This window comes from Mytilus edulis, chromosome 6 (assembly GCF_963676685.1).
Source record: "Mytilus edulis chromosome 6, xbMytEdul2.2, whole genome shotgun sequence".
Lineage (NCBI taxonomy): Eukaryota > Metazoa > Mollusca > Bivalvia > Mytilida > Mytilidae > Mytilus > Mytilus edulis.
Genome location: NC_092349.1, coordinates 18,149,385 through 18,161,907, shown reverse-complemented (window position 1 = coordinate 18,161,907; position 12,523 = coordinate 18,149,385).

Sequence of the window (12,523 nt, the reverse complement as noted above, 5' to 3'; positions counted from 1 at the left end):
ATGATGAGTCTTTGGAGCATGCTCACAAAGGTTCTTTTGGTGAAATCATTTTCATATTGGTCAAAATTTTTCTTTACTTCGACCAGCTTTGAAGGAGATATAATCAAAGGTTTGATATAAATCAGCACAGAGGTTTACTTCCTAGCTCATTTAGCCCCAAGCATCATGTCAGGCATTGTCATTACTAAAAAACAATAAATGTATTCTAATCTGAGGAACAATTCGACATTTAAAAAAAAAAATTACTAATGATACCAGTTGACGATCCACCACAAAGTAATATAAATAGAACCATACCAATAGTAAGCAAATACATATAAAAAAGATGTGGTATGATTGCCAATGAGACAATTCTCCACAAGAGACCAAATCAACACAGAAATTAACAACTACATGTCACTGTACGGCCATAAACAATGAGCAAAGCCAATACCGCATAATCAGCTATAAAAGGCCCCAAAATGACAATATAAAACAATTCAAACGCGAAAACTAATGGCCTTATTTATGTTAAAAAAATGAACAGAAAACTAATATGCAACACTTAAATAAACGACAACCACTGAGTTACAGGCCCCTTATATCATGTTCTCAAATCTAGATATCATCTCCCATTTAGAAAAAAACACGTGAAAAAATGAACCTTTTATGTGTTGCTTTCCTAGCTACAAAATGTATCCAAAGTCAAAGATGTAGAACATATTCTATCATAACATTTGATAACTAATGTAATTACTGTCTCCTCCATGCATGTCTTGAAAAAATATTAAATAAATAACACTCCTAATGCTCAGATTGGTTGTCACCGTGCAACACAGTTAATAACACCATATAGGAAAAACATAGAACTCCTTTCGTCATAAGACACTGTCAAACATCCAAACATACTATCCACACTCATCTGTGTCCACACTTGTATATTCTTAATAAATAAAAAAAAATGTTGCTAAATTGAGAGGTTCAAATTAACATTTAACAATTTAATAAGATTAAAAGTATCCGATCCCAGCTCTTGATTGATTTTCACATGATAATACGAATTTCCGTGCTTAAGACATTAAATTTATTTGCGGTAGTTCATATGATAACCTTAAGCCAAAAGTAAACCCCTCAGCCGGAGCTAAGAATCTACACTTTTGTATAACCCCCAAGTTACATTCTTTTAATTCAGTTGTGTTTAATGGAGTCCATCCTTTATCCAATAGATGATACATCAGTTTAGATTCGAAATCAATACAATCCAAATTCTATACAAAATTAAACATACGATAAATGTCACAAAAATTCTCGGTCTAAACTGAGGCCTAGTTTGCTTCAATCTTACATTTTGCCTGCCTTCAGGAAAACAGTTTTGTCTGGGGCACTGAATGACAAGTGGGTGCTGCTGATCAAAGCATCTTAAACAAGAATGAGTATAAGCACATTATTGATTCACGCATGAACCTGGTAATTGAATGCGTAACATTTTAAGCACCCCATGCTTATTGCCAATACCAATACTAGACGGATGATACATATTGAGCAGCCATAAGTCAGGGTCAACGAAAGCCCAAGAACCAGCTGGATCCTGTGACATTCTGAGACGAAATTGTTCATCGTACGACTTCCATCCTAGTGCACACCACTTAGCGCCTAGCCGTAACTATGCATGTACTTGAGTAAATCTTGAAAAACAGTCGAGTGAGCAGTAGTACAAAATATACTAATATAGACTAAAAAACGCATCTGGCCAGTTACACAATGTACCTATTTGTGTTTATTCCGGGGGAGGGGAAGTAACTGACTATCTTTTCGGGTATAACTGTGCCGACAGCACTTTCCAAATCATACCTAGTCTCGATAACCCAGACGCATTAAATATAGCGTCTGGGGTGATTAACCGGACTGGTCAGATATTTATAGGGGGCGTAACAAATAATTAAATATAGAACATATCTATAAATAGCACTTCCGTTATCCCCATTATATTTTAAAAAAAAATAATAACAACAGTAAACAGTGTAACGTTACATGTATATGTGACTATTAAAACTGACATTCTTGTAGCTGATCCTATGTTGCCCTACTTGCAGATGGGCAATTTTAAAAGAACGATAAAAACTGTAATTAGCGGCGATCTTTTTTTCTGAATTTTTAGTCACATGTAAAAAAAAAATTAAAGACAGGATTTTTTTTCGTGGGAAAAAGTTTGGTTGATTATATCATATAAGGAAACACTGTAGCATTACTGTATAGTGCACTCCTTATAACAAGTTCTGGATCCGCCACTGGTCGTTTATAGAGGATACCACGCTCTCTGTGCGCTAAGAGAGGGATCCGTAGGTGGACCGTTGTACATAAAGCAATCCAATATACCTTAATTTTCTGGTGAGTTATAATTTCTCGAACATGTATCCCCAACGGGCTATAATTTAGGACCTCATCTTTATAATTATTGTTATTTTTTCCGTCCTGAACATTACCATTATTTTTTTTTTTTTAATTTTTATTTTTTTATTGAAATCTGTACATTTGTTAGTAATGAAAACATCGAATACCGGTACCTTATCCCGGCCTCGTTAATGTTAGCAATAGATCATGTAAATATATATGTGTTAGTATTTGTTAGTTCATTTTACAAAAAAATATATCAGCTGTAGTTACAATATAATACAACATTTTTCATTTGCAATAAAAATAACATAATAAAAGTTCAAAAATAAGGACCACAAATACATGAATTCATCATATTAGAATAATCATTTTAACAAACATACAGATATTCAAGATTTTTTCATTTTTTTAAGAATGGAAAATTTGAGGTTAAATTAATCAATTTAAATTAATCAAAATTTAAAATAAAGAAAAAAAAAGAAAAAATTAATACAGAAAAAAAAATAAAATAAAAATAAATATAATTTTCTGATGAATATTTGATGTAGCTTTTTTGATAGTTCAAAAATTAACATTCTATCATTTTTTTTCACATATGAATTATAATAGGACTTTAATTACAATTGAAACAAATGAGTAAATAGAATCCACAATTTATTAAAACTCTCAAGTTTATTGTTTCTTACTGCTATACACTTCTCTAGATTATATAGATCTTTTAGTACTTTCTTCACAGCATGAATTGATAAAACTTTCTGGAAATATCTTGTATTATAAATATATTGTTTAAGACACAGAAAAATCAGGTTTGAAATTTCACCCTTGTATACATGTGAGACATCACCAAACAAAAAATTCTTTTTGGTGAATGAAATACTTATACCATTAGATAAAAACCATATATCTATTTCTTCTAATAAATTCTGGACATTTTCACAATTCCATAGTACATGTTCTATAGTTTCTATTTCTTCCTTACAAAAATTACATAGCTGGCTATTTATGACATTAATTTTACACAAAAATTTGTTTGTAGCTAATATTCTATGATTTACTCTAAACTGTAACCATTGTAATTTTGTGTTATTAGTAACTGCAAAAGGAAGTTTGAAAATTTCTCTCCATTCCAATTCATTAAGTTCCAAAATTTGATTCCACTTTTTCTCCCCATTAGGAACCACTTTAGGTATTAACATCCAATATATATCTTTAGTTCCCTTTTTCCTTTTTAAAATGGTTTGAACAAAAGAGGGAATAAAAGGTTCTGTGAGCTTATTATCTCCCCTTGAATACAGCTTCTTTGTCTTATTTAATGCTGAAATGATACTATTATACATCATTATATTCCCAGAAATATCAAATTTGTCTTTTATTTCCCCATATGAGAGAAACTTTCCACTATTACTAATCACATCATTTACAAAAACAATACCTTTATTATACCAACTTCTATAAAATACATGTTTATTGTTGATATTTATATTCTTATTCATCCATAATGGACTAGCAAGAAAATATTCCCATGTAGAATTTATATCTTTATCTGCAAAATATTGCCATGCTTTAAATACATCAATCCAAAATTTATTTTTGACATTTGAAATAGTATTTGTTGTGTAACTATTTCCTAGTTTAAACAATTTTTCTTTATCCATATTTGTAAATAAAATAGTTGACCATTTACAGTTAGAACTAAACAATTTTCTTATCCATGTACATTTTAAAGCTATCATAAATAGATGAATATTTATCATCTTTAAACCACCATTCTTATAATCCATGTGTAACACTTCTTTTTTAACTCTATGAACTGGTGAGTTCCATAAAAAATAATAAATAGCATCATTAATTTTCTTAATCATCTCAGCATTTGGGTTTGGTAATGTTAAAAAGAGATGATTAAGTATTGGAAGAATAAGAGTTTTAACCACAGATATTTTACCAATAACTGTTAAGTTTCTTTTAGACCATGTATTTATCAAATTTTTTATCTGATGATACCTATCAGTATAATTTAAGTTTAAAATTTTATCAAGATCAATATCAAAGTTTATCCCTAACAGCTTAAAAGAAGTTGACCCCCATGCTAAATCTCTGTTCTGGCATAACATTTCTCTACTGTATTTTTTACTTCCTATCCATACTACTTGAGTTTTTGTAAAATTTATCCTTAGTCCAGAAAGTTTCGCATACCAATCTAGCTCTAATAAAGCTTCTTCCATAGATTCTTCACTTCCATCTAAAACCAGAGAAGTGTCATCTGCAAACTGAGATAGTTTATGTTCAACTTGAGAAATTTCTATACCCTGTATTTTCTTATTACCTCTAACCTTTATTGCCAAAATCTCTGCACATAATATGAAAAGGTACGGTGATAATGGGTCCCCCTGTCTACAGCCTCGTCCAATACCAAAGAACTCTGATAAATTTCCACCCTGAATGACTGAAGAGCTAATATTATTGTAAAGTACTTTTATCCAGTTGATTATGGAATTCCCAAAGTTGAAAAAAGTCAGAACTGCTAAAAGAAAATCCCAGGATACTGTATCAAAAGCTTTTTCAAAGTCTATCAACAGTAATAAACCAGGTATATCTTTTTCCTCGGTATACTGCAAAATATCATATATAAGTCGGATATTATCTCCCATATAACGCCCACTTATAAAGCCAGTTTGATCTAAATTGATAAGTTTATCTAAAACTTTTTTAAATCTATTTGCGATCACCCCTGACCCAATTTTATAAACTGTATTTAATAATGAAATTGGGCGCCAGTTCTTCAGAAAATGGCGTGGCTTGTTATCCTTTGGTAAACATGTGATAATACCTTGTTTTTGAGTGACTGATAATGATCCAATGTGAAATCCATAATTTAGAGATTCTACAATAAAATATTTTAAATCTTTCCAAAAAAATTTAAAAAACTCAGTCGAAAAACCATCAGATCCAGGAGATTTATTATTTTTCATTTTATGTAATGTTAAACCTGCCTCAGCTATAGTTATCTCCCCTTCTAAATTATTTTTTTCATCCTCTGTCAATTTTTCAAAATTTAAATTTTTTAAATCATTTTCTAATTGTTCTAATTTACAGCCATTTAAACTACAGTCCCTATTTTTATATAATGTTTCATAAAATACTTTTGTTTCTTTTAAAATATCACATTGCTTTGTTATAATCCTTCCATCTTCTGTTTCGACTTTTGGTATAATTTTACTAGTAAAATTTTTTGACTCAAGACCACAAAAATATTTAGTTGGCTTTTCTCCTTCCTCAATCCATTTTACCCTTGAACGTATTAATTTACCCTTCATCTTTTCTTTCCTTATATCCTCCAGTTCTTGTTTTTTATCTTTTAATTGATTTATTAATTCTTCCTTAAAATTTGCTTCTAATAAATCAATTTCCCTTTGTAAATCTAGAACCTTTTTATCCTTTTCTTTTTTCTTATAACTTGCATATGAAATAGTCTTTCCTCTGATTTCCATCAATAAAGTCTCAAGAAATAATTGCTTGTTTATAGTAAGTTGTAAATTTTCATCATAAATTTCATCAATATGTTCCAAATCATAAACATGTGCACAATATTGTTTCTTGACATCAAATATTTTATCTTTAACAATATTTACATATTCTTGATCATATAATAAGGAATTATTGAATTTCCACAGTCCTTTACCTCTTATAAATGGGTTAAATTGTAGCTCTAAAATTACAAAAGAATGATCTGAGCGATAGCTAGGTTCAATTTTACAATTTAGTAAATTTGTTAACATATTATCTGTAAAAAGAAAAAAATCCAACCTAGCCTGTTTAAAGGGCTTCTTTTTTCTCCATGTATATCTACGCAAGTCTGGGAAAAGTTCCCTAAAAGGGTCTATAAGGTTCCATTGATCTATAAATTCTAAAATTTTATCTCTAGCACTAGGGTTATTAATATGTAAATAGTTACAATAGTCTATATTGGGATACAATACAAGATTAAAATCACCACATATTATAAAGTTTTCATTTCCAAAATCTTCTATAATACACATAATAAGATGGTAAAAATTAGGATTATCTGCATTAGGACCATACAATGATAGAAGTGTTACTCTCTCCTTGTCTATAACAATATCTAATGCTAGATAATTACCATTTACATCTTTCTTCTCTTTTAATACTTTAAACTCAAAATTATTATTAAACATTACAGCAACTCCTCTAGAGTTTGAGGAGAAAGATGAAAAATAACACTCATAGCCCCACATGGTCTTAATATTCATTTCACTTTCATTTGTGAAATGTGTATCTTGAATACAATAGATGTTGCATTTTTTAGACTTAAGGAAATTAAATACATCTCTTCTCTTTTCAATGTCACCTCGACCTTGACAGTTAACTGATAATATCTTTAGAGACCCCATTCAATTATGAGAAGAACAAAATGTGAAGTCCAAAAAGAATACAATAAATTAAAAGCAATATTCATCAGATGGGTTATTTGTACTGAAAAAGTATCTTGTTTTAACAAAAAAAACAAAAAAGGAAAAAAAATAATTTGAAAAAGTGATGAAACTATGAGATAAAAAATTATAAACAGTATCAAGACAACAGGCATTCTTCCTGTTTTCTGCATACAATGTAATGATGCAGTTTCAATTTTTGCAATATTTTTCTCTGTTTAGTTAAATATTCACTCAACTATCTTAATAAATCTTTATTTTGATTGTCATAATATATAATCAGATCAGAAATTTCGAAATAATATACAAACTTTAAGTAATAATTGTGTTTTTTTTTTTTTTAAAGTATCTAGAATTATCTCCCTTCTTTCAGTATTGAGTCTAAATCAACAAAGTACATGTATATTTCTTAACCTCCAAAAAGTCAGAGTTACTTCCCTTCTCTCAGTCTTCTGTTGATGTCATCATACAACCCATATTTCATTTGGAGACCATTATCAGTTCTGCCATAAATGCCACAGTTGAAATACCACACCTGATCAAACCTTCCACTATCTTCAAGTCTTTTTATAAGAGCCATATTTCTGGTGGTAACATCATCTACAAATTTTACTTTGTTTCTTAGTTCTTTTCTTTTTCTCATTATACTCCTCTTTACGTCAGTATTAAAACACCTTACGATTAATGGTCGTGGTTCTCGCTGTGCAGGTAAACGATGGATGGCTACAATATCTCGGTCATGCAGTGTTATATTTAAGTCAGACTTTACCATTTGTATAAAATCTTGACGGAGATCTTGCTGCTCTTTCCAGGGAAAATTAAATACCTTGATGTTATTCTTTCTGGAGTATTGTTCATTGTAGTTACTGCTTATATTTGTTACTTTAGCAATTTCTGTTGTTTCAGACAGTTCTTTTTTAATTGATATTGTTTTGGCTTCATTCTGATCTATCTTCCTTCTCAAATGTTCATTTTCAATCGATAAGGCCTCCACCTTTTCTTGCATGTCTGTTTGGATTTTATTCAATCTCTCATTCATCTTTTTATCTAAAGTGGATTCAAATTTACTAAAAAGTTTTTTCACAATACCAGTAACCATATTCTCAAGGTCAGCTGTTTTGACAAGGTCTTTTGTTACTTCATTCAGATCATCTTTTGTTGTTACATCCTTGAGGCTAAACTTGATTTCATCTAGGTCTTTTTGAAAATTAATTATCCCTGATAAATCCATACTTGTATTGGAATCTGTTGACACATCTGAGCGAGTTCTCTTTGTAGGTTGTTTACTAATATCTTTATCTTTCTTAGCTGTTAATAAAGACTGAACAGTTTTAACTTGTTTCTGTTTATCTGCTGATTGACTTGAAAGTCTATTTGAAGGGTTACTACCTCCAGGCATATTGCACACAATATAATTATATATGTCTATTGTAGATAAATCCAATCATTCAAGTTTACACAATAAAATCCTTGAAAATGTCTAATATTTCCTATTTTCTTGAAATATATCACACAAAAAGCATATCAATGGATGCATCACTTCAAAAACTACTTCTTGGCCATAAAATTAATCCATTTCAGACAATTAAACTGCTGAAAATATTGCAAAAATTGGGAGCTGACTTTTCACAGTGTTATCAGCTCAGCGGCCATCTTGATCCTCAATTACCATTATTTACCACAAGGCGATAACCAAGCAACCCAAAAGATCTATTTTTATATTTTAACACACCACGTTTAATATTCTCTTATCTTCATACTATAAACTACCATTTTTCTCTATTTTCATATTATAGCACACCACTATATATATTCTCTATTCTTTATATTATCACATCATCCTGAACATGCATGAAATATTTGCCACTTGACGTTAAGCAACCAACAGTCGGTATACTGTAGCCACGTTAGTCTGTATTACTTATTTTTAATTTTTATCCATTTTTCTTAGTTTTGTCTCATTCTTATGCTTTCCTTTTTATAATAATCTTTCAGATATCTGACGCACTTATCTTACTCGAAAAGCACACATCAAGTTACGTTATGGAAAGAAAAACAACTCTGAGATTACAATGTAAAAAACCCTGCTTAACAATTTATCACTGGCAGATCAGTGAGATCACACAATGAGTCAACTCAATTTTTATTTACAAAATTAACTGATCTAAAAATTGCTAACGACAGCATAGTCTGAATGTTTCACCAATAAACTATATCGTCTAATCCTTTTGGGAAGAAAACATTTGGGGACCTACCTTCACACAATACCACTTTGCCAGTCTCCGTGTCTATGAAGAAATACAGAAGTTAACCAGTCATTCATGAAACCCAATACTCTTTGAATGCATGTTTGAATCAATCACATGGAAAAGATGGAATGGGATTTATCCCATACTGCATGCTAACTTATACAAAAAATAACTGAAAAGTGTATTCTCCTACTACAAACTATTATAATATCCATCATGACTTTTGTATAAAAGAGCAGCTTCACAAAAACAACAACTTCGAATTCTCCTGTACATGTGAACCTTTATATAAAATAAGGAGATTGGTATGATTGCTAATGAGGCAACAACCCAGCAGAGTTCAAATGACATGGATATTCGCAAATACAATCACTGCTCGGCCTACAATAATGAGAAAACTCCATACCATATAGTAAACTGAGAAGGGCCAGACATGTAAATGAGATACAACGCAAACATGAAAACTGTTAAATTGTTTATATGATTTTTAATTTGTTAATAAAAATCTTTAAAATTCTCCGACATATCTGACAACAATGTGTTTCTTGATGTTTGTTTCATTTACTTAATATATGTCTGTGTACCTTTTTTCGCTTTGTGGTTGCTGTCAAAATAATGTTAACCCAACATTTTTTATACTGTGATTTATTTATAATGATTGCTGCTTCAGTAATTAAAAAAAAATCTTTGAATCTTTTTTCTTATAAAATTGAAGCTGTTTATGATACAATGAAAATTCGAATATTTATATAGATTTTTTTTAATTCTTCACATTTTACACATAACATCTGTGTCCCGAAATCAACATTGGTTTGTCTACAAAATAAAGTAAATGTTAAAATCATATTAATTTTTGGTCACCAGCATAGCATATATGAAAAACAAAATGTTTGGAAAAAAACATTATAGAAATATACATTTAGAAATGTCTTGGTGCAAGCTGAATTCCGCTACGGGATGCGAGATTATCTCGCTGTGGTGATGACACGACCCATTGTTGGCATTGGGTTGTTTCCTGCTCTTTTGTTGGGTTGATGTCTCTTTGACACATTCCCTGTCTGTATTCTCTATCAAAATCATGCATGAATTTTTATCATTGTTAAAGGCCATACAGTTGCCTATACTTGCTCTCATCCACCTCCTTTGAACTTGGGGTGGATAGTTGTCTCATTGGTATTCATAACGCATGTTCTTACTTGTATAATGTTGACCTTTTGGTACTTTTATTCTCAATTTTTGTTTAAGTCAACAAGATGTCCTCTTAATCATGTTGATGTCTACTTTTGGTAATGTGTCATTGGGTTCACCGGTTGCTGCCTCATTGACACCTCATTTCATTGATGCTGCATCTATTGTTTTACTGTCTTGTTTTGCATAAAAACAAATTTACAGTGTATTCCTCATGCCATGGTTTTGTTTCAAGGTTTAGATAGCCAATTGGTATATATTCACTGACAACATTTGTATTCTTTTATGGACTTTTTTTAGTGTGAAAAAAATTCCTCTTAAAAGTGCTAAAAAGTATTTTTCTTTTTTAAGTTGACCAGTCCAGACTTTGTTTACTAACAGTATATTTAAATTACTTTTCATAACAACGTGTCGCACTTCTTATATGTTTGTATAAGCTAAATGCATTTGTTTTTAAAAAAATCGAGCATAAATCATTATGACCGTTTGGTGTATGTACAAAATCAGTGGCATCTTCTAGATATACTTTGTTTGTTTTTCGTCTGCTTATGTTTTTGAATTGCGTTCCCTCCTTCAAATGTGTACAACATTGCGCATCTCTCCCCCCCTTTTTTTTTACACATATCAAAATGCAAACTCCTTTATACACTACATATAAATACAACAAACTTATCTTGGATGAAGTTCATATTTCGGCGTCATATCACTTTTCCATCAAGTATTTTTAAAGTTAACAACCCCAAAATGTATTTATAGCGTACACACGACTGTTCGAGTGGTCCCAGTCAATCAGTACAAAAATTGCCATTTATTGTATAATTAGTAACTTGCTTACGTAGCACGGACATGCATGAAAGAATATATAACTACTCGCTGTTTCAGTTTGCATTAAAATTTATGTAATAGTTTGTGTTATATCATCTTACCAAGGTTTGATGTGCTGTTATTTTCCTTCGCGGTCATGGAAGCCATGCTGTCTGGTGTTTTCCACGACTTGTATGTCGTCACAAACAAAATATAAATAGCTTTAAACAACAATCGGTACACTCGGGCTTTTCAATAGTATTATCGTAATATAATTTCTTCCGAAGTCAATAACCAACTTCTTGGTTATTCGTCTTGGACATTATCTTTAAAAACAAGCTAAAAAAGCCGATACTATTCCGAATGTCATAAATTACCATTTTTATATCACTTGTCATCCAGACGCTCTACTTTGAAAAATAAAGCGGCTGGATGATCGAGACTAAATCATACCCTGTTCTAACCAGAAAACATTGCAAAACATACTCTGTTCTAAACAGAAATATTGAAAAAAAATCACCTGTTCTAGACATAATAATTAACTGATTTAAAATTTACATTTTAAATCCTATTCATGTATTTATTAAAGTTGAGCATACACGTGTTTCTATTATGTAAACAATCACACGTGAGTGTGTGTCCGCATAGTGGTCATCTATTGGTGTTTATATTAGATAATCAGGTTTATGATTTAAATATATGATATTTCGGATTGGTCAATATTTGTCGCACTGCGTAAATATATATAGTATGATATTGATATGGAAATAGCACGGGATTTTTAAAGCGCAAATAGTTGTCTTGTTAAAATAAGTTAAGATATATTGTCATTCGACGCTCGTATACCGTTCAGAAAAGTGCAGTTTAGTTTAGGTAAAGACCCCCCCCCCCTTTCGAGTTGTATGCTTGTATTTATGAAATGTTTTTACGCATATATAGATAGATATTAATACTATTAGTATGACATTGTTCGGTTGATCATGAAGATATATAATATATTATGTATATTACAAGAACATCTTAATGAATTTCTAGAACACTGTAACTCTTTCCACCATTCAATAAAATTTACATCTGAATTCTCTATGGAGAAAATTAACTTCCTCGATACTACGAGTTACATCAAGAACGGAACCATTATAACGGACCTTCATACCAAACAAACGGACAAACATCAATTCCTTTCTCCAAAAAGTTGCCATCCTAAACATTGCTCCCGTGGTATCCCATTCAGCCAGGCATTACGAATCAAGAGAATATGCTCTAATGAAAATACGAAAGATGCTAGACTTGGACAACTTCGTAAACATCTAGTTGTTCGAGGATACAATAACAACATCATTGATAGCGCTTTCGAAAGAGCAAACAAAACTAGTCGCCAAGAACTTCTTGAGTACAAGGATAAGAATAAAGCAGCTAACAGAACACCCCTTGTACTCACTTACCATCCTGATTTTAAAA